The 24,777-nt window shown below is 38.9% G+C and overlaps 1 long non-coding RNA gene across 1 annotated transcript; it reads left to right on the plus strand.

The window, feature by feature from the left end:
- The first annotated feature begins 1,429 nt into the window (after nucleotides 1–1,429).
- On the plus strand, nucleotides 1,430–4,874 carry LOC126213245 (uncharacterized). The gene is made up of 3 exons (XR_007541118.1): nucleotides 1,430–1,863; nucleotides 2,066–2,200; nucleotides 2,323–4,874. It is a non-coding gene; the product is annotated as an uncharacterized LOC126213245 (long non-coding RNA).
- The last annotated feature ends 19,903 nt before the right edge of the window (nucleotides 4,875–24,777 follow it).

Consider the following 24,777-nt stretch of genomic DNA (forward strand, 5'->3'; position numbering starts at 1 on the left):
GACCCGTGATGTACGGGTGTTGTCGTGTGACGTCATGACAGCGCGGAGTTTGCCTTGTGAGTGTGGTGTGTTTGTAGATGTCGTCGTGTTGTGGTTTGTTGTGCTCTCTTGTGGTGTGTTCAGGGTTTTCGTTTGTGTGGTGTAATGGGCTCTGTTTGGTTTTGCTCATTATCCAGAATTGTTCGAGTGTCGGCTGTGTTTGTAGTGGAATTCGTTTCAGTCAGTGCGAAGCTTAATTTGGTGTTGTTCATTGTAGATCGTGCGGTAATTTTAGTAAAATTAATCGGTTGTTGTTTTTTGTTCAGGAATGGATATGACGGATGCGACTACAACAGTAGTAAGTTGCATACAACACAGCTATGAAACTAAATCTGCCGTTTATAACGTTCACGAGTACAACACTACACGTGCAGCTTTAGTACATACAGTCCAAATAGATCCTATACATTTATATTCTATGGGAAAATACGATATTCTAGCCACAATCATTTTAACCGATCAGCCTGTTTGCATCCCAGAATCCGAATGTACATTACATTTCCTGTTTTCTCTCCAACAATTTTGTGTTCCGCTTTTCGTCTCTTAGAACTCACAATACCACAAATCCCATTACTAACTAGAGTCTACTTGCCTAGATTTCCAAAGCTGAGCGCCGGCGACGAAAGAAAAGCTTACTGTCATTTCAATACTGGAGCGAGGGAAGGCGAAAGTACGCTTGGAATTTCATACAAAAAACTAAACTATCATGCAATCATTAAATCGATGAAAGTTACAGATTGGGCGGACAAGGAAGATAAACACGAAAATAAAAGTAATGTGGGTGCTTTACTGTAAACTCGATATAGGTTTAAAACTAAGTTTCCGACTTCTTCGAAAGTCGAAGTTTGGTAATACTACCAGTCCACTCGATTTGACCCTTAGCTTGAGGAGTTGCTTGTTGGGAATTACTGGGGGAGACAGGGATATATACAAATACGTCAGGCCCCATAACGCACTAGCAAACCATATTGCAGTTGATAAGAGAAATGTTGGAAGGAGAAGATATATTTCACGTATAGTAAAGCACTGAAGAGATACCGATACATAATTTGGGCTTCTTATATAGGGACGGAATATACAATCCGTACCTTACAAAAATTAAAGTTAAGTATCCAAAGCTACAGTAACCAGCAGAAAGTTACCATATCTCAAAAATACCTTACCAAGAAATTTTGTGGGTATGAAATATATTCTTTACAGACAAACCAAGGACGAGGGTCGTTATTGCTATTTTATTAGCAGCATAGAAATAAATACTTCATATAACTACGAAATTGTTTCTTCCTCGATATTTTTCGTGCTGAACTTGTAAAGTAAAATAAGCAGCGCTTGAATACTTCAGTGTTGCTGGGCGCTGCCAACAGATGTCAGTGCGAGACGCCACCTCAGAAAACTTTCGTGACTGGCCGAAAACGAGTCGCATTGGAGCAACTACACCGAAAAACAAAGCTTACGCACACAATTCTGTGGGAGCTGTGACGTTGGCGTTCTGCGGTTGAGCAGTGCTATCTGTGGTAGAAGCGGTGTTTCATGTTTGGAAGCGTGGTCACTGCATGGGTTTGTTTTCGTAGCAGTGACTGAAAGCATGGCTTTGTTTTCTTAACATTTGTGGCGGAAATCTTGTTCTCACTGCCATATGCGATTCGGATTGTTGTTGAGAATCTGCTCAAAATGCCACACAAGTGCTGTATGCCCTATTGTAGGGGAAACTACGACAACGGTTTAAAAGTTAGCGTCTTTTCATTCCCGTCTGATGAAGCATTAAGATTGAAATGGATCGCTGCAGTTCATAGGAATGACTGGGAACCCAGTAAACAGTTCGTTGTAAGTATCTGTAATTTAACTTTATTTCTATATTGTTACTCTTTAATACTGTTATGTTACGGAACTGAAAATTCAAATCAATAGCCTATCTATAACGAAGCATTATACTTTTAAGCTCACTTTATGCAGTCCTCAGTTAGATTTCATTTGTCGGTTTACATTCTGCCTTTACGTTAACAGTAAAATAGATGCTTCTTTTCAGATATGTGAACTGCATTTCACTGCAGACGACATTGAGAAAATTACCAGTGCTTACGACCCAAAACTGGCAAACTCTTTACAGCACCTTTGGACCGTCCACGTTTAAAGAAACGTTCGTGAAAATTTATCGTAAAGGGTACTTGTAATCAGTTTTCAGATTAATGTACAGGTTCCTTAATTTTCTTACGATATTGTTAAATATCTAAGATCATGAAACATTGCTATACGAATCTCATGTTTATCTCTCTCTATTTGCAGATGCTGTACCATCAAAGTTGCCAGGATGACCTACGTCTTTATCTTCAAAACAAGCACCAGCTCGAGAAGATCCAGAGAGTCGCGAACGTTTGGAGAACCAAGCACTTGAGAAAGTCATTGAGCAGAGTGTGGAATCACACAAAAAATGATGGAGAAGAGTTCATTTGCTAGTTTAGAAGATTTTTAATCAAAATTATCTGATTGTGAAAAGCACAGTGACTCGGTCACGGTAACCAAATCAAATAATTTGTGTCTTGTGTTAAAGGATGCTCCTTATCTAAATGTTGTGTGTCATGTCGTTATAAATAGTGATTTAGTGTTAAGTGCATTTGTGAAGGAAGCTGAGCTAAATTGTGCTGGTAAGATTAAATTATCAAACCAAGTAAGTGATACTGGTACAGTTAGCAATATTTTGAAAGAGTTGTATGTGATGTTTCATATAAATGAGGCTCCATTTGAGGCAAGTTTGTCTTGCATTGAAGACATTTTGGAAAACTTGTAAGAAAAATTACCAGAAAGTGAGCATAAAATTAAATTTTTGAAGGAACAAGTTTCATTTCCAAGATTTAATAGTCTAACAGAGATTAGGTACGGGAGTGTTTCAATGATTTTATGGTCATTAGCTTATTCTATCAGGCCACATGCATATATGTTTTTGAGGAGTGCTTGTAATTTTTCCATTCCAAGTCCCAGTACTTTGTCAAAACTTTGCAGTAAACTTCCAACTAACCCAATCATTGAGCTTCAGAGTGAGCAGTTTCTCAGTTACATACCACAAAAAGTTGGTGCTTTATCTGTGAATGATAAAACTGTCCTGTTGATGGATGAGATTTATTTAAAGTCACAACTTGACTATAAAGGTGGCAATGTTGTAGGTGGTGCTTTTAACACAGATGTGGTTTTGTGTGCAACTAGTGCTTATGTTTTTATGATCCAGAGTATGGATTCAGTGTACAAAGATGTGGTGCATATTCTCCCAGTTCACACAATTCAATTAAACTAGAAGCAGTGGGATTTCAGGTAATAGGAGTAGTAGCTGACAATAATGCTATTAATAAGAAAGCTATTTCGTACTTTTCTTCCCCCCCCCCCCTCCCTCCTAGTGTACAGATAAAATATGTTCATCCTGAGCAGACTTCTGCAGACCGCCCACTTTACTATTTTGTCGATACTGTACACATTTTAAAATGTAAATGGAACAACTGGGGTAACGAAAAGGACCAAATTATATGCTTTCCTTCTTTTATTGATAGCTTGAAGGTAGGTCTTGCTTCTGTTACAGCACTGAAGGAACTATATTTACTAGAAAAAGGTGAACTGTTGTAGTATGGCAGCACTTTAACACTTAAGTCACCATATCCAAATCCTTTTGAATGGCAAAATGTGAAATTAGCATTGCATATTTTTAATAACATGACAGTTGTTGCAATGCAACAACTAGGTGCAAGAAAGAAATTGAAAACTGGGAGAGTACTGCCACATTTGTAAAAATAATAAGTCAGTGGTTTGATATTAAATGTTGAAACGCTGCTGAAGGGTAAAAGGCTACGAAATGTTTACCAAGAACAGATTACTCTCAATTCAAAACATTCTTTTTGAGAAACTTTCTCTCGTGGTTGTGTTCATGGGAAGATTGCAATGGAGGAAAGAAATTGACCAGAGAAACACACTTTGCTCTCAAACATACTACTGCAGCCTTTATTGATTTTAGTGAATACTGGCTGTGTGAGAAGAAGAGAACATATTTGCTCTTTGGGAAAATACAGACAGGTTTGGGAAATACCGCCAACTTAATGGGGGAAGTTACCATGTATTGCTAAGGCAGGTATTTGAAACAGAAGGAAAATTAAGGGCCCAGAGTATGTTTTCTCTTGTATTAAAGTCCAAAGTGTTTGGTGATGTTGTTGTTAGACCTAATAATGTTGATGCTGCTTGTTGTAGAATCCCAGGCTTTCAAGATATCGACAACCCAGAGCTGTTAAATGTAGTAGTTGATGATAATGATGTTGATGAAGTAGACGAAAACACTTGGCCATTACTCCATTATATTGCTCACATCAAGTGCATCTAAAATAAATTGTCCATATTGTGAAGGGTTTGTAACATCTGAAGAAACAAGACAAGCAGATGATTTGATAATGGCAAGTGACAGGGGAGGTTTAACATACCCCAGCAGTGATGTAGTCACATGTGTTTCCTATGTATACTTAACACTACAAAAAATTCTTAAAGAAAAGGAAAAATTTGTTCCTGCAACAAGTAAATCAAAGAAATGTGCTTGTGAAAGAAGCAGCCATTAATGTGCCAAAAGACTTACTTCTTTGTTTCCATTGTTTAAAAGGTCACACTCTTGAATCTATCATACATTGTATATTGACTTGCAGTGCAAATATTTTACTAAACAACTTTGTAAAACGAAAAAATGATGTGTGTGTGACAAAAGATGTACGTATTTACAAAAGAATGAAAAAGTCTTGACATCTGACTCCTTGTCACAAAAAATTGTGAAATAAATGTTTTCTGGACATTTACTTATTAAAGTGAAGCTTGTTAAGTATCACATGCCCCTTTTTCATAAGATATTAAATGAAAAAACTTTTAATAAATGATTTACATTGTTTGCAGTGAATATTTAAGGTCCTAGTGTAATTTTATTAACAATCAAGGAAAATCATTATTACTTATGTAGTCTAAACTATCATGTGGAAGGTTACCTAATTATAAAATCGAATATGCAGCAAGGCAATGCTGTAAGTGCTTAAAATTTTACGTCGCATAAAAAGTAGGTAGTGGTGACTGAAAAAATAGGATAAATGATTTATTTTATTTGTAGGCGAATTTTGGGGGTCCTAGTGTATTTTTTTATTTATTTTTATTTATTTATGTTTTTTTTTTTGTATTCAAGGAAAATCATTATTCCTTAGGTAGTCGAAATATTGCGTTGGTTACCTAATTGTAAGATCTAATCAGCAGCAAGGTGACGCTATAAGTGCTTAAAATTCTAAAAAGTAGGTAGTTGTGACTATATGAACTGCCTTTGAAGATACAGGATCCAATATTTATATAAATCTTTTTCACTCGATCGTATTACGCCACAATTCATCATTTACAAACTAGGTGATACAGTATACAGTACTCTCTTAGTTGAAGGTTTCATTGTTTTCGTTACTTCTATCATTAGTTAAATAGCGAATGTGCATTCCCTTGCGCTACTTCAGTGCCAGTTTCTGAACTCAGTCGCAGTGCTGTGACGTCACAGCAGGCGTTGTGAAGCTTTGTTTCTTGGTGGTGTTGATAGGAGAAGTACGAATAGGTTTGTTGAAACAGTCGCCGGCGGGCTCACACTCATCTGCGTTGCAAACAGAAAACGTACCGTCGCCATGTTTTTTAAATTTTGCCTGTGTACTTTCTGTATGTCTTCATTAGCGTCATCAATCCCATATTTTCTCTGTTTTAACTTCTGCAACTTTTCCGCCACTTTACCGTTTTTAACATAGTCACCGTTTTATTGCCTTTTTATATCGTTTGTTATCTTCCCATAATGTGTTTTTTTTTCTCTTTTCTTATTTGGGGTTTACGCATCTATCGCCAGGGGGGATTGACATTCAGTAAGGGGAAAAAATTAACATCTCGAGGGTTGGATCCCCTCACTTCCAAATCGGAGGATTATGCCACCCGGGCTGCTCTCAAGGTGCCTTTGCCATCTGTCTGCTGGTTGCCGCCCGGTGCTCCCCACCTCCACCGCCGCCGCCGGCATCCCCCTGTCTTCATCACAGCCACCCTCCATATTTGTCTATTTCCCCATTTCAGTGACTCCTATTGCCAGTGGACAACGAATTCCATCATGGACACACCCACTAGCACCATCATTTACACCTCTACTTGCCCCGCATCCACCATTACCTCGTGGAGTGCCTCCCACTACCTTAAACAATGTCCTAACCCTGGCCTCGTCCTTCCTGCAACACCTGCTACGAATTCCACCCCACCCACTACTCCAAATGCAAATCCTGAGCTCACTGTCCCCATTCACCACATTGACCAGCCCATCCATCCCATCAATTTCCTCCACCCTCCCCCTACAGCTGAAGACATCTGGTTCCTGACCATTGTTCTGCAGAATATCCACCCACTGCAACATCCCCACACAATCCAGCAGATCTCCCTTGCTGCTGCTCCGTCTTCCATTTCAATAGCTACGCCACTTACTCTCACAACCAGGCCCACTTTATCTTCATATGCCTAGACACTTGTTTAAGCTCCTCTCTGCTTTTCCCCTCCCACTCTGATGACCTACTGACAGACAAAACAACGAAACTATCGTCTGAAGAACACGTGTCTGATTTCTACCAACCACATACAGGCCCATTCTGAGTGCTGCGCAGATTGCCAAAAGACTACGTGATAGATTGGAATGGAAAGCCGGGCTTTTCTTAGTGCGAAAACACACAGCAATCGCAGACAATTCTAGCTACTTAATCCATGGCAGCAAATGGATAAATGTATGTACAATGATGCTGGGAGTGGAATGACAAATCGACATGATTGGGCTGAGCGCCCTTTATTTGACAAAATAATACTAATCTGGAATATAGATTTCTAATTTTTATGATGGCATTCAGATCCACTGATACCATTCACCACATCTACCGGCTCTGTGCTGCATTGTGCAGCTACCTACTGCCAGGTACTCCATATCAATGACATCATGAGAGAGCAGAATGGGATGCTCCGCGGAAGTCACAGACTTTGAACATGGTCAAGTGATTGGGTATCATCTGTGTCATACGTCTGTATGCGAAATTTTCACACTCCTAAACATACCTAGGTGCACTGTTTCCGATGTGATAGTGGAGTAGAAACTAGAAGTAACATATACAGCACAAAAGCATACAGACCGACCTCGTCTGTTGTCTCGCAGAGACCGCCGTCAATTGGAGAGGATCGTTACGTGTAGTAGGCAGACATCTATCCTGACTGTCACACAGGAATTCAAAATTGCATCAGGATCCACTGCAAGTACTATGAAAGTCAGGCAGCAGGTGAGAAAACTTGGATTTCATGGTCGAGCATCTGTTCATAAGCCACACATCACGCCGGTAAATGCCAAACGACGCCCCGTTCGGTGTAAGGAGAGTAAACATTGGACGATTGAACAGTGGAAAAACGTTGTGTGGAGTGACGTATCGCGGTACACAATCTGGCGATCCAATGAACACGGTGCGGGTATGGCGAATGTCTGGTGAACGTCATCTGCTAGCGTATGTAATGCCAACAGTAATCTTCGGAGGTGGTGGTGTTATGGAGTGGTCGTGTTTTTCATGGAGGAGGCTTGCACCCCTTGTTGTTTTGTGTTGCACTATCACAGCACGGGCCTTCATTGATGGTTTAAACACTGAAACGTCCCCTTTCAAACAATTTTACACGACTGTGCTTAAACTGACACACAATATTTTGTTAGCGCAACGCAATCTGACTTTCAGAATTCTCTACAAAAGAATGGCCCTGACTAACATTAAACTATACCTTTCACAAGTCACTAAATCACTTACCTCACAAAAATCTTCGTTACTCCCACTACTGCAATACAGCAAGCGCCACTACTGCCAGCTAAATAAAAGATTCAAACTATGAAAGGCACTAACTACTGATAGGGATAGTTAGCAAATGAAAGATATTAATAGAGAACAAACAATGTATTTACCTTGATATCATCATATATAAATATAGCAGTTCATGACAAATTTCAAAACTCCGCCATCTCTCTCCCCACATCCACCACTGCTGGCGGCTCACCTCCAACTGCGCAACGCTACGCGCTGTTCACAGCCAGCTGCTTAACACTACAATGGCGAGTATTACAACAATGCAAAGCAGCCACAGACTGCACACAGCACAGCCAGTGATTTTCATACAGAGGTGGCGTTACCAAAAAAACCTAAACAGCCTACTTACATAGCCCCCACGCTACCCACAAAAAATTTTACAAATTTTTTTGGGCACTGGCCAATACATATTTGTTAAAATTTTTCATAATCGTAATTACAATAACAAAGAAATCAAATGCACAAACTTATTGATACAATGTTGGTCAAAAGGTAAAATTTTCTCACAGTCCATAAAGACAGTCCTGATCGTTGATCACACTAAAATTGCCGTGTTTTTCTCAAAGTCTGAGCAGTAAAAGACAATGCACACAGACGTAGTGGATTTCCATGCAGTCTTGAAGAAGTAGTGTTGTCCTTCCAACGGAAAGACAGTGCTGACACGACATGCAGACAGGTAATGGGCCACAACAGAGTAAACCCACAGCAGAGTCAGTCGAAGTTTTGAAGAATATTGGTACGTAGGTCATCACAGAGTAGACCCACTGTAGTCCTGGTAGAGATTACGGTATTGGTGGGCCACCAGAGGTGCAGACCCACTGCAGTCCTTGTAGAAATAATGGTATTGATGGATCATCAAAGATGTAGACCCACTGTAGTCCTTGCAGTGGGCCACCAGAGGTGCAGACCCACTGCAGTCCTTGTAGAGATGGCCAGCAGCCATCTGTTGCGACTGTGCAGGTGCACAATCACCATCGAAGAGTCTTGTGGATAATGTAGCAAGTCCATAACCACCACTTCTGCACTCACAAAGTTTTTGGAATTGTCCTTAGAACCAGCAATGCTGTTATCCAGTCCCTTGCTGAATTATTAACACACGTGCAAACACTAACAGTCCCTACTTCTCACATATTGTCCATATACTATGACCAACAGAAACGTGTGCAGTGAAATGTAACTTACAAGTTAATAATATGATGAACTGGTGTCAATTACAATTTTATAACATAAGAGTACAATTACAAAGGTACAAAATACATCATTAAAGAACATAACAATACAGATAACATTTGTAGTAATACAGGCTTTACAAAAGAATAGAAATAAACACGTACATCAGTGTTACAGGAATTATGAGATAAGTAGATACATAAAAGTTCAGAATAACTTTCGAAACATCAACTTCACACATGAGCATTAAAACAAAACAGAATAAATAATGTCTAAACATCTTTACAAAGAAAATAACATATTATTAATGCAAATTATATTTGAGGATAACAGTATTCCTCATCATAGTGAATAGTATTAGAAAAAAAAATTCTATGAAACTACACAGAGACAGGAAGAAAACAAATACGCAAGGGTACACAAACATATAGTGGGAAAACACAAGGAAAGGACAGGGTTTCTTTTACTGCAGTATTTGGCAAACAAAACTTTCTTTACTTCTCGGAGATCTCCCTTCGTTCCTCATTATTTCCAAAAAGTCCTATCTATACCTGTTTTCTGTACTTTTTTCGTATGACTTCTCAATGCATTTCTTCCAATTCATCGCAACTCATTCTCTTATATAGTCTACCCCCTCTTAAGCTAACTTAAATCTACTGAGCTCAGATGCTAAACTAAGGAACGAGGCAATGCAGCAGCACAAAACAATTAACACAAACAGCAATGATAAAAAATACGAAAGGCAAAGCAAGCAGCATAAATTACAACTAATATAAGGCAATGAGCAGCAAACAAGAAAAATACATCAGTAGTAAAACTGGCTTAAAAGAATAATACAAAGTGAAATTTAGTAGCACTATGCATGGCAAACAGCAGCAGCATCTAAACATTACAAAGCTCAAGCAGAAAAAATAGTACAGTAAAGACAACAATGCAGACAAGGTATAATGAATTCTCACTACTGTTTTGTAAATGATGAAAGTCTACGTGAATGCAGCTTGCCGCTAACTTGGTGTAATGTTTTGTCTGTACAGAAGTGTATCTGTCGCCTTTATCGCTCTTTCACTCTCACACATAAATCGTTACAATAAAGTCAGGGCTTTATGTTTTCTTAATAGGCTGATCCTTGAAAAGACAGACAAACAATTATGCTAATTGAGGATTCTGAGTAATTTCTAGAATTTCATTCGCTCTCTCTCTCTCTCTCTCTCTCTCTCTCTCTCTCTGTCCTTTATCTGTGTGCAGTTTAAATCTATTATTTACATGAAATCAGCCTAGTAGAATCTCTGGTGGAGCCCTTCGTCTTAATATTCAGCGGCTGGCTTGCTAGAAAAGATCTTTGCATTTGTTATTATTATTAAGCGCTGCATTCAGTTGGGAAAATCGATCGTTTGAACAATTCGTTCAGTTTACGACAGATCTAAAATTTCAGATGTGGACGAAGCCTTTTTGGACGATTTATAAAAACTCAGAGATTGCAGGCTCTCTCCGTCACAGCTGAAACTTCCCAATTAATTACAGGGCCCAGACAATCATCAATGATTCAGACAGAGAACTCATTCATCATTCACTCTAGAATAAAATGGTCACAAACCTTATTTCTGAGGATATAGTATATTGAATCCATTTCCGTACATGTTCCGTTTTCTGTGGATTTTCAGTCTCATGAAATTTACTTTGACAGCCTTTCTTTCTCTTGACCTATCACGCTAGCGGCACAAACTTTCCTTTCTCGCTTTAGCGCGAAGAAGAGTAAATAAATCTCTTTTAGCAATCCGAAAAACTCCCAACCGATACTTTCCGAAGCTGTTCCTTTCTCTCTCTATAATAACCATGGAGCATACATCTCCGTACCTCTGTTGTTCCAAAGAATAAACGTACTAGAAAAATACCTTGGCGTCGACGAGCTGTCGGCGCATATATTACTAGGAAATCTGATCAGATACTTTTCAAACGTAAATAAATGTGGATGATTTGATTGACCATTATTAATTATTGCGTGGTAGAGGGTAATTTTCCGTGGGGAGATTACAATGCCCCTCGCAGCGAGCGAAGTTTGTGAGCTCAATTTTGATTCATCGAACACACTTCGCGAGCTATCTATTAGCGTGGATAACCCGGAAGTGATGATTGTCAGTCCTCCGACTGAAAAAGAATATTATGTTTGAGACAGACGAAGAAAAGAAATGTTGAAGACAGAAGAAATGAAGAGACAGGTACCGCGGCTGTATTGCTTTTACGTGCATCTAGGTGTTATGTTTGCGGTGCACAACCAAGGAAGATGATCTTTCATGAACTGATGTCAGGGTCTACCCATTCGGGAACTTTCTTAAGCAGGGAAACCTTGGAAAACCTCTTAAGCTTAGACCCCCAGCCTACGGTACATAGAAGATAGGAAAGCCTATAGAAGAACAAAAATAATTTTGAATTTCATCTCTAAAGGAAAGACAGGGATCAATTTGTATCACGATTTGGAAAAGAGTGGTTTGTGCCTCTAGCAAAAAAAAAAAAAAAGTTTTACAATAAATAACGTAAATTCTCGTTTTACAATCTTGCTCCAAGTACAATATCTTGCAGTGCTAAACTCCCCCGGGTCTTGCATGTCCCCGATGTCCACATTTGTAGTCGGTCTTCTACGCGGCCCCCTTTGTAGTTGATCTTCTACGTGGCCCACAATGGGAAGAGTAGAAGGAACAGGGATACTCGAATTCACATGCAACATTCATTCCAAAAGAATTAGCAATGACCAAAAGGAAAACTCTTCCTGTAAGAGAACTGATTAGGTTGCACCGTCCAAGATTCTCCTTTTTGAAAGCAAAATCCTTATGGCTTCATGGATCCTTTTTGTTACGACGTACTTCAAGGAATTCAACCATTAACTAATGATGTTGCCAAAAGCATCATCCGATTTACTCCCGTTTGAATACTCCTTTTGACTTTGCCTCCACACTTGTGCTTATAAGTCCAAAAGTTCTAACAGATTTTCTATCACTGATTTGTTCTTCGTAATTTAAAGGATTCATGTAACTTACTATAGATTTTGGATTCAAATCATCGAATAATGGAAAGTGTAGTTCATTTTACACCAAGACATCATCCATATTTCCTTGATAAGTCATATAATTTAGCTATACTCAAAACTTTTTCTTCTAAATACATATATTTTTACGCTTGAGTGCTGCAATGTAAAAGTTATTAGCATTGAGGAATGCGGATTCGCTTCTTTCATTTACTCTCTGATTCATACTGTGTTCATCCATGCTCATATATGGAAATGGATTTTTCACACAAAATTCCCAAACGAACACGAACCATTAAATTACTACTGAATCTATGAATATTACTTTCTTTAATCATTCATTAATAAATTAAAAACTCTTAACTTCTAATTATAACACCTATTCCTTTTAGAGTTTAACATGAATCAGTTTATCCTCGCGTTTTGTGCGAGTCTCTTACAAAGTATATCTGTATCGTCTGTATCGATTTTAACTCTCGCGCCGACGTCAACTGTTTTGCGCGGGAAATTATCTTTGCGGCGTTAACCGTCACTCACGATTCACTACCACAACACATCCCTTCACACGTTTACACATGTAAGCGTTCATATGAGATTATATATGAATATTCACTCGGAACCTCTTTTGATTATTCAGCGTCATTTGCGGGAAACATTTCATTCTTCTTGAAGGTCAGTTAGATCCTTAATCATTCTTGATGACATTAGCAATGCTAAAGTTCTATATTCACCCCAACACAAGTGAAGCCTATCTCCACTATCTTCTTTACAACACTCGATAATAATAGTTAGTCACTATTTCTATACTCTATGTCACTGATTAACTATTTCAATTTACAGGTTTCTATCACTACACACACACAGTTTATTATTATGTTTTTTACGAGCGTTCATTTCTGTCACTCGGAACACCATTCCTCACTATCTTCTAATCTTCATTATACTTTTTTAAGTCGTTATGAGAAAATAACCCTTTTATTTTGTTCGATCCCTGGTATGCTAACAGATAAGCTCCAGGATTCGGAATTTGTAGGATAATGTATGGTCCAGTATATAGTAACTGTCATTTCTTTATACTTTTCTTTATTACGGATGATTTGGTATGTCGTTTAACTAGTACCTTCTCTCCAACATGGTATGTCTGTACCCTTTTGATTAATTTGTCATATCGTTGTTTTCTTTGATCAGCCTTTTTCGTCATGTTTATGATAGCTTGTCTTATTTTTTCTTCCCAAGGCATCTCAGTTTCCTGAGTTTTGGGGATATGGTCAGTCCAGAAGTTTTCCTCTTTTGTTTCGAACATCAATTCACGAGGCGTATATCCCGTTGAGGAGTGGGGCATGTTATTGTATATCTGCTCAAACTCTTCCACATAATTTGCCCACGCAGTTTGCTTATTATGGCAATACGTCCTCATAAATCGATTGAATTCTCTAAAAATCCTCTCAACCAAATTGCCTTGTGGGTGGTAAAATGATGTTAGTATGTGTTTCACGCCAACTTGAGACAAAGTCTGCTTCCATCGGAGTCCCGTGAATATTTTTGCATTGTCTGTTATGCTCGCCTTAGGTGTACCAACATGTGGAAGATAATCCTTTATCAATCTTAATACAATTACTTTGGCTGTAGCCGCCTTTATCGGGTACAGCTTTACGTATTTCGTACACACATCGAGAATTGCCAACACATATTTAACACCACCTCTTGAAGTAGGTAACGGTCCACACAGATCGCACGAAATTAATCCTTTTGGTTCTTGTACTAATATAGAGCATAATGGATGCTTAGTCCCTTTTGAATCTGGCTTTGTTTTTTGACAGATTATGCACCTCTTTAAGATCTCATGCACTCTGCGCCTTATGTTGGGAAAATAACAGTAACCACTTATTTTGTCTGCACATTTTGTCGCACCGAAATGTCCCCAGGTTAAATGAGTGAACCATACAAGTTTCTCTATTTGTGCCTCAGGTATACAAACACACCAACGGACTTTGTTTGGCCTTCCACAGCGGAAAAATAATACGCCATTTACCAGCTTGTAATAGTTTGCCATCTGATCCGAAGGTTGCTGTTGTAACCTTTGAATGACACTTCCCCATTGAGCATCTTTTTTCTGTAACTGGGCCATATGCACACACAAATTGACGTAGTACGTCTTAAATGGATTTTCCTGCAGCAGCAATACAGGGAATTCTGAGGAATTATTTACTTCAGTCTCTTTTGTTAAACCCAGCGGTGACCTTGATAGAGCGTCAGCAATAATGTTTTGCTGCCCTGAGACATGTACGATCTTAAACTGGTATTGTTGCAGAGCGAGCGTCCATCTAGCCAGTCTGGGGTGTAACAGTTTACACGTGTGTAAAAACGTTAATGATTGGTGATCGCAATATACGATAGTCTTTGACCCATATAAATAATAATGAAATTTTTTAAATCCCCAGACGACCGCAAGAGCCTCTAATTCTGTCGTCGTGTACGTTCGTTCACAGTTGGACAAAACACGACTAGCAAACGCAATAGGACAAAAGGTAAGCTGTCCATTTATCTTGCGTACTTGGAAAAGGCACACTCCAAGACCCACATTTGACGAATCTGTTGACAGGTAGAATTCCTCTTGCATGTCCGGATGGTACAAAAGCGGTGCATTTACTAATTGCTTCTTTATCTCTTCAAATGCTTCTTGACACTCTAATGTCCAGAGCCAGGGCACATCCTTCTTCAGCAAACTATTGAGAGCTGCTGCATTCATGGCCTGATTCGTTATAAATCTTCTAAAAAATGAGGCAAGTCCCATAAACCCTTTTAATTGCCTCCTATTTCTTGGTGTTGGAAACTTACTAATCGCAATTAGCTTCTCCTTGGTCGGTAAAATTCCCTTTGCGTCAATTATATGCCCCAGGAACTTGATTCTGTCTAGTGCAAAATGGGATTTCTGTAGGTTAGCAGTTATTCCCATGGTTTTGAACACGTCCAACACCCGACTCAGTAAGGTAATATGCTCTTCCCAGGTCTTCGATGCAATAAGCATATCATCAACAAATACTGTTATCCTGCTTCTTAGTTCTGGGCCTAGTGCATAATCTAGAGCTGCTATAAAGATTCCAGCACTAATGTTGAGTCCGAAAGGAACTACAGTAAATTGGTAATTTCTTCCGGCATAAATGAAAGCTGTATATTTCCTTGACAACTCGTCCAGCTTGACCTGCCAATAAGAACTCCGCAAATCGATGCTCGTCAAATATTGGACATCCTGGAACCGTTGTATCAATTCGTCTATGTTTTCCGGATGTGTTCTCACTGGAATTATGATTTTATTTATTTCCCTGGCGTCGAGTACCAGTCTCACAGTTCCATTTGCTTTTGGCACGACCAACAATGGGGAGCAGTATGGGCTTGTAGAGGGTTCGATCAAACCCCATTTCAACATGCGATCTATTTCTTTTTGAACTTGAGCCTTTAACCTCCAGGGAACAGGATAGAAAGTTCTACAATATGTTTCGTGCGGCTTAACGTAGAGATGGCATATGTATCCCTTAATAACTCCTGGCCTTTCATCAAACACGTTTTCATACACTAATAATAATTCTTTGAGCTGCTTCTTCTGATCTTCAGTAATGCAGTCGGATTCATTTAACTTCTCATACACTAATTGACCGAAATCTCCTTTGACTTGGACCTCATTATTTACGTGCTGTTTAGAATTCTGTGCAGTCCTGATTACTTGCACGCTGATCCCACTATTATATTTTCTGGTAAGGCTTTCTTTTTTCAACAAGTCCAACTCAATTTCTTGTTTATTTACATTTAACCAAATTTTTCCTGTTTTAAAATCTATTCTGCATCCGTATTGACGTAGGCTGTCGACTCCGATAATGCAGTCTACCACCAAATTTTTCACAACAAGGAATGTGCTTAATATTGCTACATTTCCGACTTCTACATTAAGTAGTGACTGCACTTTTACATTAGCCGATCTAGCCCCAACGGCGCCTATTATTCTGCAATTTTGAACTGGAAAAATTGGTACTCGTCCTATATTTCTGATCTTGTTGAATAGAGCCTCCGAAATAACATTTGTGGTTGCAGCTGTGTCTAAAACCGCTACTGTAGGTACAGTCTCCAAAATGACTTGCACTTCGGCTACTGCCACCTGTTCCTTATCCTCATCTTGGAGTTCTAAGTCCTCGGTCAATTCATCTGCCAGTAATCGTCCATCATTATACGTTAGCATGGGTACACATATCCTGTTGCCCCTCAACCTATTGTTGACCGCTCCTCCGGGGCACGAGTGGGTCCTTACAAGTTTGTTGGATTTTGATTCGCCTGTTGGTTGACATCGTCCGTCACTTCGGTAATTACCGGTTGATTCGCAGATGTCCGTCCCCACTGATGTTGGTTGTTTGAGTTTATTCCCCCCGGTTGATTCCACTTTCTATTACCGTTATTGTTCCAGGCTTGCGGTCTGAAATTCCTTTCGTTTCCCCATACGGGATTGTATCTTTTCCCATTCCTGTTATTCCTTGGATAGCCCCTCGCAAGACTATTGCCGGTATTATTATTGAGATTTTGAGGGGTTTCTCCACTATTTATCGATCTCTGTGCGTTCCCTTGCCTACCATTTGCCGGAGGTTCTATCTCCCTATATTGTAATCTATTGTTACGGGCTTTCTGGTTGTTCTCTTCTATAATGTCTATATCATCTAACGTCGTGAGGAACGACTCCAAGTCTTTATCGTTCCTGTAAATTAATTGATTCCATATGTTAGTTGGTAATCTTGCCTTAAGTATGTTTATTATATCTGGCAAAGGCATAGGTCTGTCCCAATATCTGGTTTTATTTATATATTTTTCAAAATACTTCCTAAGGCTTCCCTTTGAAAAAGAGAAAGGCTCTGGGTAGAGCACCTCCTGCCTTAGGCGTTCCTGTACCCCTTCTGACCAGAACTTTGCTAAAAACGCTTTCTCAAAATCTTCATAGGTCGAGCAAACAGAAGTCATGACCGAGGCCCAGATCGCCCCCGAACCTTGTATATACCCAGTCACGAAACTGATCTTCTGCCACTCCGACCAATTTCTGGGTAGCACTCCTCTAAAACTTCGAATAAAAACAATCGGATGGACCCCCCTTTTGTCAGTGTTAAAAATCTGAAATTGCCGATGCTTTATCATTTTTTCTTCGGCATGGCAAAGGCTTTCGTAATCTCCGTCAGATAAAACTTCACACGAACAACTAGCTCGTGGCAATTTAATATTTGAGTTACTTACACAAGTCGGTATTGTGTGCGAATGTGCAGTAACTGGCTCTATAGTCGCTGGCAACTTCTGCTGCTGGCCTGTATTCATTTGTTCTGAGCCTTGTTGTGAAACGTGTATCGACTCTGCGATCGTTTGTTTCCAATGCTCGAAATCAGCACCTAACTGCTGTCGCACTTCCTCAAGTCCTTTAGCAAACAAATTCTCTTCCTGTTTGCCACATAGACTCTGGAATGCTGCTTTAACATTTTGCTCAACGTTTTCACACATTAGCCTTTTGTTTTCTAATGTGATTTCGGATAATTTACCCGTTAATACATTAATTTGGTGCTCTATAACGTCTTGACGTTCTGTCAGATGTTCAACCCTTTCCTTTAGGTTCGTCTGCGTACGTGCCAATTCAGGAAGTTGCGCAATTGCACATGACATGGCATCTTGCTTTTGTACTAATTGCGGAACCATTTCCACCTGTTCCCGTACGGTATCTATCTTAATAGCCACATACTCCTTCATTTCTACACGTACGCGGTGAGTAGATTCCTCACATTGAGCTTTCACCAATTCGATTTGTGCAGTTAATTTTCGTTCCGTCTCTTCGGCCTGATCTTTAAGTACCTTTGTCTTTGCCTCTATCCGCTGCTCTAATTCGGAAAAACTGTCGTGTAACTGCTGCTTAATCTCAGCTTTCAGATTTTCCTGCCCCTCATTAACTGAGGCGAACTTCGCGTTAATGTCAATTTTCAGATTTTCTTGCCCTTCAGTAACTGAGGCTAATTTTGTATTCAAATGGTTTTGCCCTTCAGTAACTGAGGCTAATTTCGCGTTAATGTCGGTTTTCATATTATTCATGCTCTCGGTTATCATCTGCATCTGTCTCATGATAATTACTAATGGATCTAATCCATGTTGCATACCTGCTGTTACATCTCCAACCATGTCTACAGGGCGTTCTATCGCGCTATCTGTAGCGATCGGTTCTATAACACTTCTTACTACATCACTATTATCCTCAATGCTAACAGCTGAAGGCTGTTGCGTGTTGCTCTGCTCTGCTTGACTCATCTTAAACATTGCCCTAGTTAAAACCATATAAATATTCTACAGTCAATATGTATATATCTCCCTTCACACAATAATACTTCTGTGGCTACTTTCTTATAGTACTTATACAGGTAAATGCAACTAGGGCAGTTGAATCAATCTACGTCTGGCATGAACACAATTAGTAATTGTTCAAATCTACGTCTACTTCCAGAATACTAGCAAGCTTTAATAAAAAATTATAGATCTGGCCTTTTTTCTGCGCCCAGCGTGCTGTTTATCTGTGTAGATTTGACTGCGAGTATTTCTTCTCTTTCCCAAGTTAAGTTGGCTCGTCGTAATTCACATGAAACAGAGAACAAAATTATTTTAACAACGTCCAAAAACGTGTCCTGTCACGGTCGCCATTATAATGAATTCTCACTACTGTTTTGTAAATGATGAAAGTCTACGTGAATGCAGCTTGCCGCTAACTTGGTGTAATGTTTTGTCTGTACAGAAGTGTATCTGTCGCCTTTATCGCTCTTTCACTCTCACACATAAATCGTTACAATAAAGTCAGGGCTTTATGTTTTCTTAATAGGCTGATCCTTGAAAAGACAGACAAACAATTATGCTAATTGAGGATTCTGAGTAATTTCTAGAATTTCATTCGCTCTCTCTCTCTCTCTCTCTCTCTCTCTCTCTGTCCTTTATCTGTGTGCAGTTTAAATCTATTATTTACATGAAATCAGCCTAGTAGAATCTCTGGTGGAGCCCTTCGTCTTAATATTCAGCGCCTGGCTTGCTAGAAAAGATCTTTGCATTTGTTATTATTATTAAGCGCTGCATTCAGTTGGGAAAATCGATCGTTTGAACAATTCGTTCAGTTTACGACAGATCTAAAATTTCAGATGTGGACGAAGCCTTTTTGGACGATTTATAAAAACTCAGAGATTGCAGGCTCTCTCCGTCACAGCTGAAACTTCCCAATTAATTACAGGGCCCAGACAATCATCAATGATTCAGACAGAGAACTCATTCATCATTCACTCTAGAATAAAATGGTCACAAACCTTATTTCTGAGGAAAATAGTATATTGAATCCATTTCCGTACATGTTCCGTTTTCTGTGGATTTTCAGTCTCATGAAATTTACTTTGACAGCCTTTCTTTCTCTTGACCTATCACGCTAGCGGCACAAACTTTCCTTTCTCGCTTTAGCGCGAAGAAGAGTAAATAAATCTCTTTTAGCAATCCGAAAAACTCCCAACCGATACTTTCCGAAGCTGTTCCTTTCTCTCTCTATAATAACCATGGAGCATACATCTCCGTACCTCTGTTGTTCCAAAGAATAAACGTACTAGAAAAATACCTTGGCGTCGACGAGCTGTCGGCGCATATATTACTAGGAAATCTGATCAGATACTTTTCAAACGTAAATAAATGTGGATGATTTGATTGACCATTATTAATTATTGCGTGGTAGAGGGTAATTTTCCGTGGGGAGATTACAAAGGGAAATGTATATTCACATCTTAATGTCTATGTAATTAAAGTGGTACACCACAAAAACTTATTCTATGAAATAAATTACCAAGTATTGTAAAGAAAATTATGTATGCAGTTCCTGTGAAGGGAAATGTCTTTTTGTGCGCCCTCATTTTTTTGGAAATATATCACAAAACTATTATTTACTGGATCTGTAGACAGAAAATATCTATATTAGTACATCTATAAAATTTTATTTTAACCAATGCTGCAGTGCAGCTAGAAACTAGATATTAAACAAAATAGGCAAAGCAAGACGTGAAACGTCATTCACTAGCCATATGGCATTTCATAGTGCAGTAAACAATCTTTCAACTAGAAAGACAATAGATGTGAAATGTTTCTCATCATTTCATTTCAGTAAATATCATAAATTAAGAGCTCCACAGTGTAATCATATGTTTTCAAGTTCGACCGTGTCGTTTTTGTGATGCTTTCTACAAAGGAACGTCAATAGCGAGGATAATGGCCTCTCTTTTTTTTCTACCTGTGCCGCTGAAAGGGGCTCCCACTAATGGCTTTTTCTCCAGGCGTCTGACACAGCTGGGTGCCTGCGACGCATTACGTGCAGGTGGTCACTTAACTTTCGTACGGAAATATTTACGACACCAGTTTCCGCTACAGTGACAGTCCCATAAAAAAAATTTCACACGTCGAGAATTTGCGTTACCAATGTGTAGAAACAAAATCCTATTGATATAACAGTGTCCAAAAAATTTTCGTTGGCATTGTAATACATTCACGCATTTACATGCATTTCATATCTCTTAAAGTACGATTCTTGGTTTCCAACAACCTTTTTCACAAACCAGAGTCCCTAACCACTACTCATTATTCCTTACCTTATTACACATATACATATTCGTCAGCACTTCAATATTTCATCATAATAAACATATAGCATAATCAAATTCCTCATATAGCATCAGCATATTGATCATAAACATACCGCAACAGCATAATACACATAGTCATCGTAATAATAACATCATAACACCTCAGTCAACCCTCAAAATCGTCGTAGCTTCCTCCAATAATTTCAAAACCTAAAAAAAAAATCTCTGCTCATTTCAATAGTGTCATCTACCTCAAACGTACTTTAAAAATCATGATCCCATACCAAATATATCATTCAAAGCTCTCATAGTATCACAATGGTTCCAAAAAAATATGAACAGTTCACAAAGTACTGACAAAATGCAATTTCATACATGTGAAGTTATTCAACTGTGTAATTACGTAAACATCTGTCACTAATGTAGTAAAAAAAATGTTTATCTCTCAGTTACATGATCAGATAGCTGTGTAATTTGTGTGTTAGAGAAATATGGTACCGATGTGTAAAGTTGTATAAGCAAATACCATATTAGCTAGGGTTCCTTGTGGTTGCCACACACATGGTACACAAAGTAAGCATGTACCCCCCTGAGGATTAATGTAATTATACCCTCAGGTGTTACAGATTACAGCAATGGAATGAAATGTATCACGGAAAACTTTCTTTGTAATTAAAAAATCTTTAAAAATAAGTGTCTTAAGTATAAGATTAATCACTCAAATGCGTGTACTGTAGCGCTAAACTGTGCGTCTTGTCGCAACATAATCTCTGTGGAAGTGTCGTAGTTATCGTCCTCCGAAAGCTAAGTTCTGCAGAAGTCAATGTACTTACCTCATGATAAACAAAAGTGAAATGCTTTGTGTATAGATATCGTAGTTATTACGCTTATTGTTGTGATGAAGAAAGTACTGTACAGTAACGTATTGTTGTGCCACGAAAAAGGCTGTCTCATTGTTGCTATACCAGAAAAGTTACTACTAAAACATGTTTTACTTTCCAGAAGAATTCAGAAAAACTGTTCATATATAAAACAGATACACCGCAAAAGCAACAAGGTAAATTGTGTCACACATTAGTAGCGTCGTGATATAGTCGTGTAGCTGTCAAATAAACTAACCACTGTGTCACCTGGTATCTCTCAGAAAGCACCTTGAATCCATAATGTATTTGCAATTAAACCAAAATGTTGCATTAAAATCTCATTAGCAGTACTGGTAAATGTTCTAAGTATGTGAGCCTTATAGTCGTTACGTAATCGTGCAACATACAAGCAAGAATGTACACACACAATAACACTGTGTCGTCTGTTCACTATAACAATGCATTCGTAATTTCTGCTTAAATAAGATCTCTTGGTTCTTGACTGGATATTTAACTTCAAACATTGTTGCTTGTTAACAGTTTCTTAAATCTTACAAAGCATACTAGTAATATAAAGTGAAAAGTTATATGGCAAAGACAAAGTTAAAAAGCAGTTTCTTTTTCAATAAACGGTTTTACATGTGAAATATTGTGTAACCCTTTGCTCTTCCTAGTACGCAGAGTTTCAACTTTAACGCAATTGTCAAGTGGTATACGTCGGTAAAGAATACTGGAATTTTTCTCAAGGTTAGCGTCTATGTTATTTTTCCCTGAGCCAGCGGGCGCACGCGGCTGCCTGCTGTGCGAGTCATTGTCTGTCTCTTTGTTGGCGCTCGCCGTTATTGGGATTAGGAGACCTAGCTTCTACAAATTCACGTTGTCGAAAGTGCCCTGCTCTGTTTGAATCCCGCCAGTTCTGATGAAATTCAGGTCTGTCGTTATGATTATCTCGTTTGTCTTCATGTCAGTAGATTTCATAATTTCTTTCTTGTCCGTCACGTTGTGGAGGATTTCTCCCTGAATCGTAACTGTGCGCCGAACTGTTGCGTCTGAAGTTATTCTGTCTCCCTTGATAATAATTGTTTTGGTTCCCATATTGTCTGTTTATGTGGTTATCTCTGTCATATTCATTACTACGGAAATGCGATCTTTCTCTGTAACTATTATTCTGCCAACGGTTGTCATACGGGTGATGTCTGTTTTGGTCACGATTTGCGTTGTAAGAATAGCCTTGTCGTGTCCAGTTATTGTTTCTGTCGTCACGGAATTGTGACGTATGTGACCTGTAGTGTTTGTTTTCCTGTTTTCGCATCCGGCGACTGTCTGTGTCAATTTCTAATTCTTGTAGGAGTCCCTGGAAAGCTTCAATGTCGTCTTTGCAACGTCCTGCTAAAATAATATGTCGTAAATGTTCAGGCAATTTGAGTAACCAAATGCGGATGAGTTCTGAGGGGCTGTATGGGTTTGACAGGTATTGATTCTTGTGCAACATGTCTTCAAAATATTTCACATGACTGGAGAATTCAGATTGTTGGAAATGTTTCATCATTATGATGCCATGTTTTACTCGGTCTTGTGTGGCTTGAGACCAATATGCTGAGAGGAAGGCATGGTAAAATTCTCATTCACTGTGGCAATCGTGAATGACCCTTCGCATTCTTACAGCTGGTTCATTCTCCAAGTAGCCACACATAAATTCTAATCTGTGTTCTAACGACCAGTTGGGAGGAAAACAATGAGAGAATTGATGGAGCCATGCTTGTGGATAAATGTCGTTGCCAGAATTCTTAAATGTTTTGAATTTACGTGTAGTAATGAACAGCTTATAGTCAAAATCATCATGTCGGCGAGTCGCATATCGGTCATTGTTAGGTCGTGTCGGCCGTTCCATCTCAAAATTCGGTGCACATTGCCAATTTCTTTCATAACTTCCGAAATGCCCTGTGTTATTATTTTGCGGCTTTTCCGTATTTCTAAGTCCCTCTTCCCGTGTTGGAGCGCGAGTGTCCTCTGAAATACGTAATTCTTGTATTACCTGTGTCAGCTGATCTTGTACTTCCCGGATTTCTCTTTGGTGTTGCGTATTAATTTGATTCAGATTTTGTTTCAGTTTCCTAATTTGTTCGCTCTCTTCTGTGTCATTAAAGACTACCGGTTTTGTGTCATTCAGATTATCATCTACCTTCGTAGATAAATTGTTTAGCTGATCCGAAAGTTCAACTACTTTCTCTGATAATGAACTAATTTCCTCCATGTGTCTTTCTGAACCAATTTTCAGAGTATCTACTGTGTCCTTTAAGTTTTCTTGAGTTTTTGCAAGTTGCATAACCGAATCGGTAGATGCAACTGAGTCAAATTTAGCTTGCAAGGTCTCATGATTTTCATGAACAATAGTTTGCAGTTCTTTTATGGCTGCTTCGTGATTCTGTAATGCATTTTCATGCCGCGAAAAAATGGGTTGAAAATGCTCACAAATTTGTGTTTTTACGTCATTACAGACTTTTTGACATTTCGATTCAATGTTATGTAACTCACTAGTTAAATCTTCACGTGTTTGTTCAAGTGTGGTGTCTAACTTTTGAAGATTTTGTCCCATTGCGTCTAACTGTTGCTGTGTTTGTCTCTGGTGTTGTTCCATTGTGTCTAACTTTTTAAGATTTTGTTCCACTGTGTCTAACTTTTGAAGCTTTTGCTGTGTTTGACTCTGATTTTGTTCCATTTGTTTCTGATTTTGTTCAAGCGTTGTGTCTAACTTTTGTAGCCTTTGTCCCATTTGTTGCATTAACTGTAATAACAATGCACTGGTGTCTGAAACATGTTCCTCAGTGCTTTTCGGCAGTGAATTTGCACCGGCAACATTCACATTTTGACAAGCGGAAAATGTGTCTTGACTCATTTGAGAAAACGGTGAGGACGCAAAACCTGAATCTACAGTATTTGTAAAATTGTGTCCTGTCATTTCGGATTCCTGAGGCGAGCTGTTGCCGACCGATCGATCGATAATGCTTCCCTCTTCACTAATTGTTTCACTGTCCACGCCATTGTTTGCCGCCCGCTCCATTTCCCTATGCACAATTACCAAATTACTACTTTGAACATCAGTTAATTCATTACTCGGTGGCGCTAACACACTGCTT

The sequence above is a fragment of the Schistocerca nitens genome, chromosome 11 (assembly GCF_023898315.1).
Source record: "Schistocerca nitens isolate TAMUIC-IGC-003100 chromosome 11, iqSchNite1.1, whole genome shotgun sequence".
NCBI lineage: Eukaryota > Metazoa > Arthropoda > Insecta > Orthoptera > Acrididae > Schistocerca > Schistocerca nitens.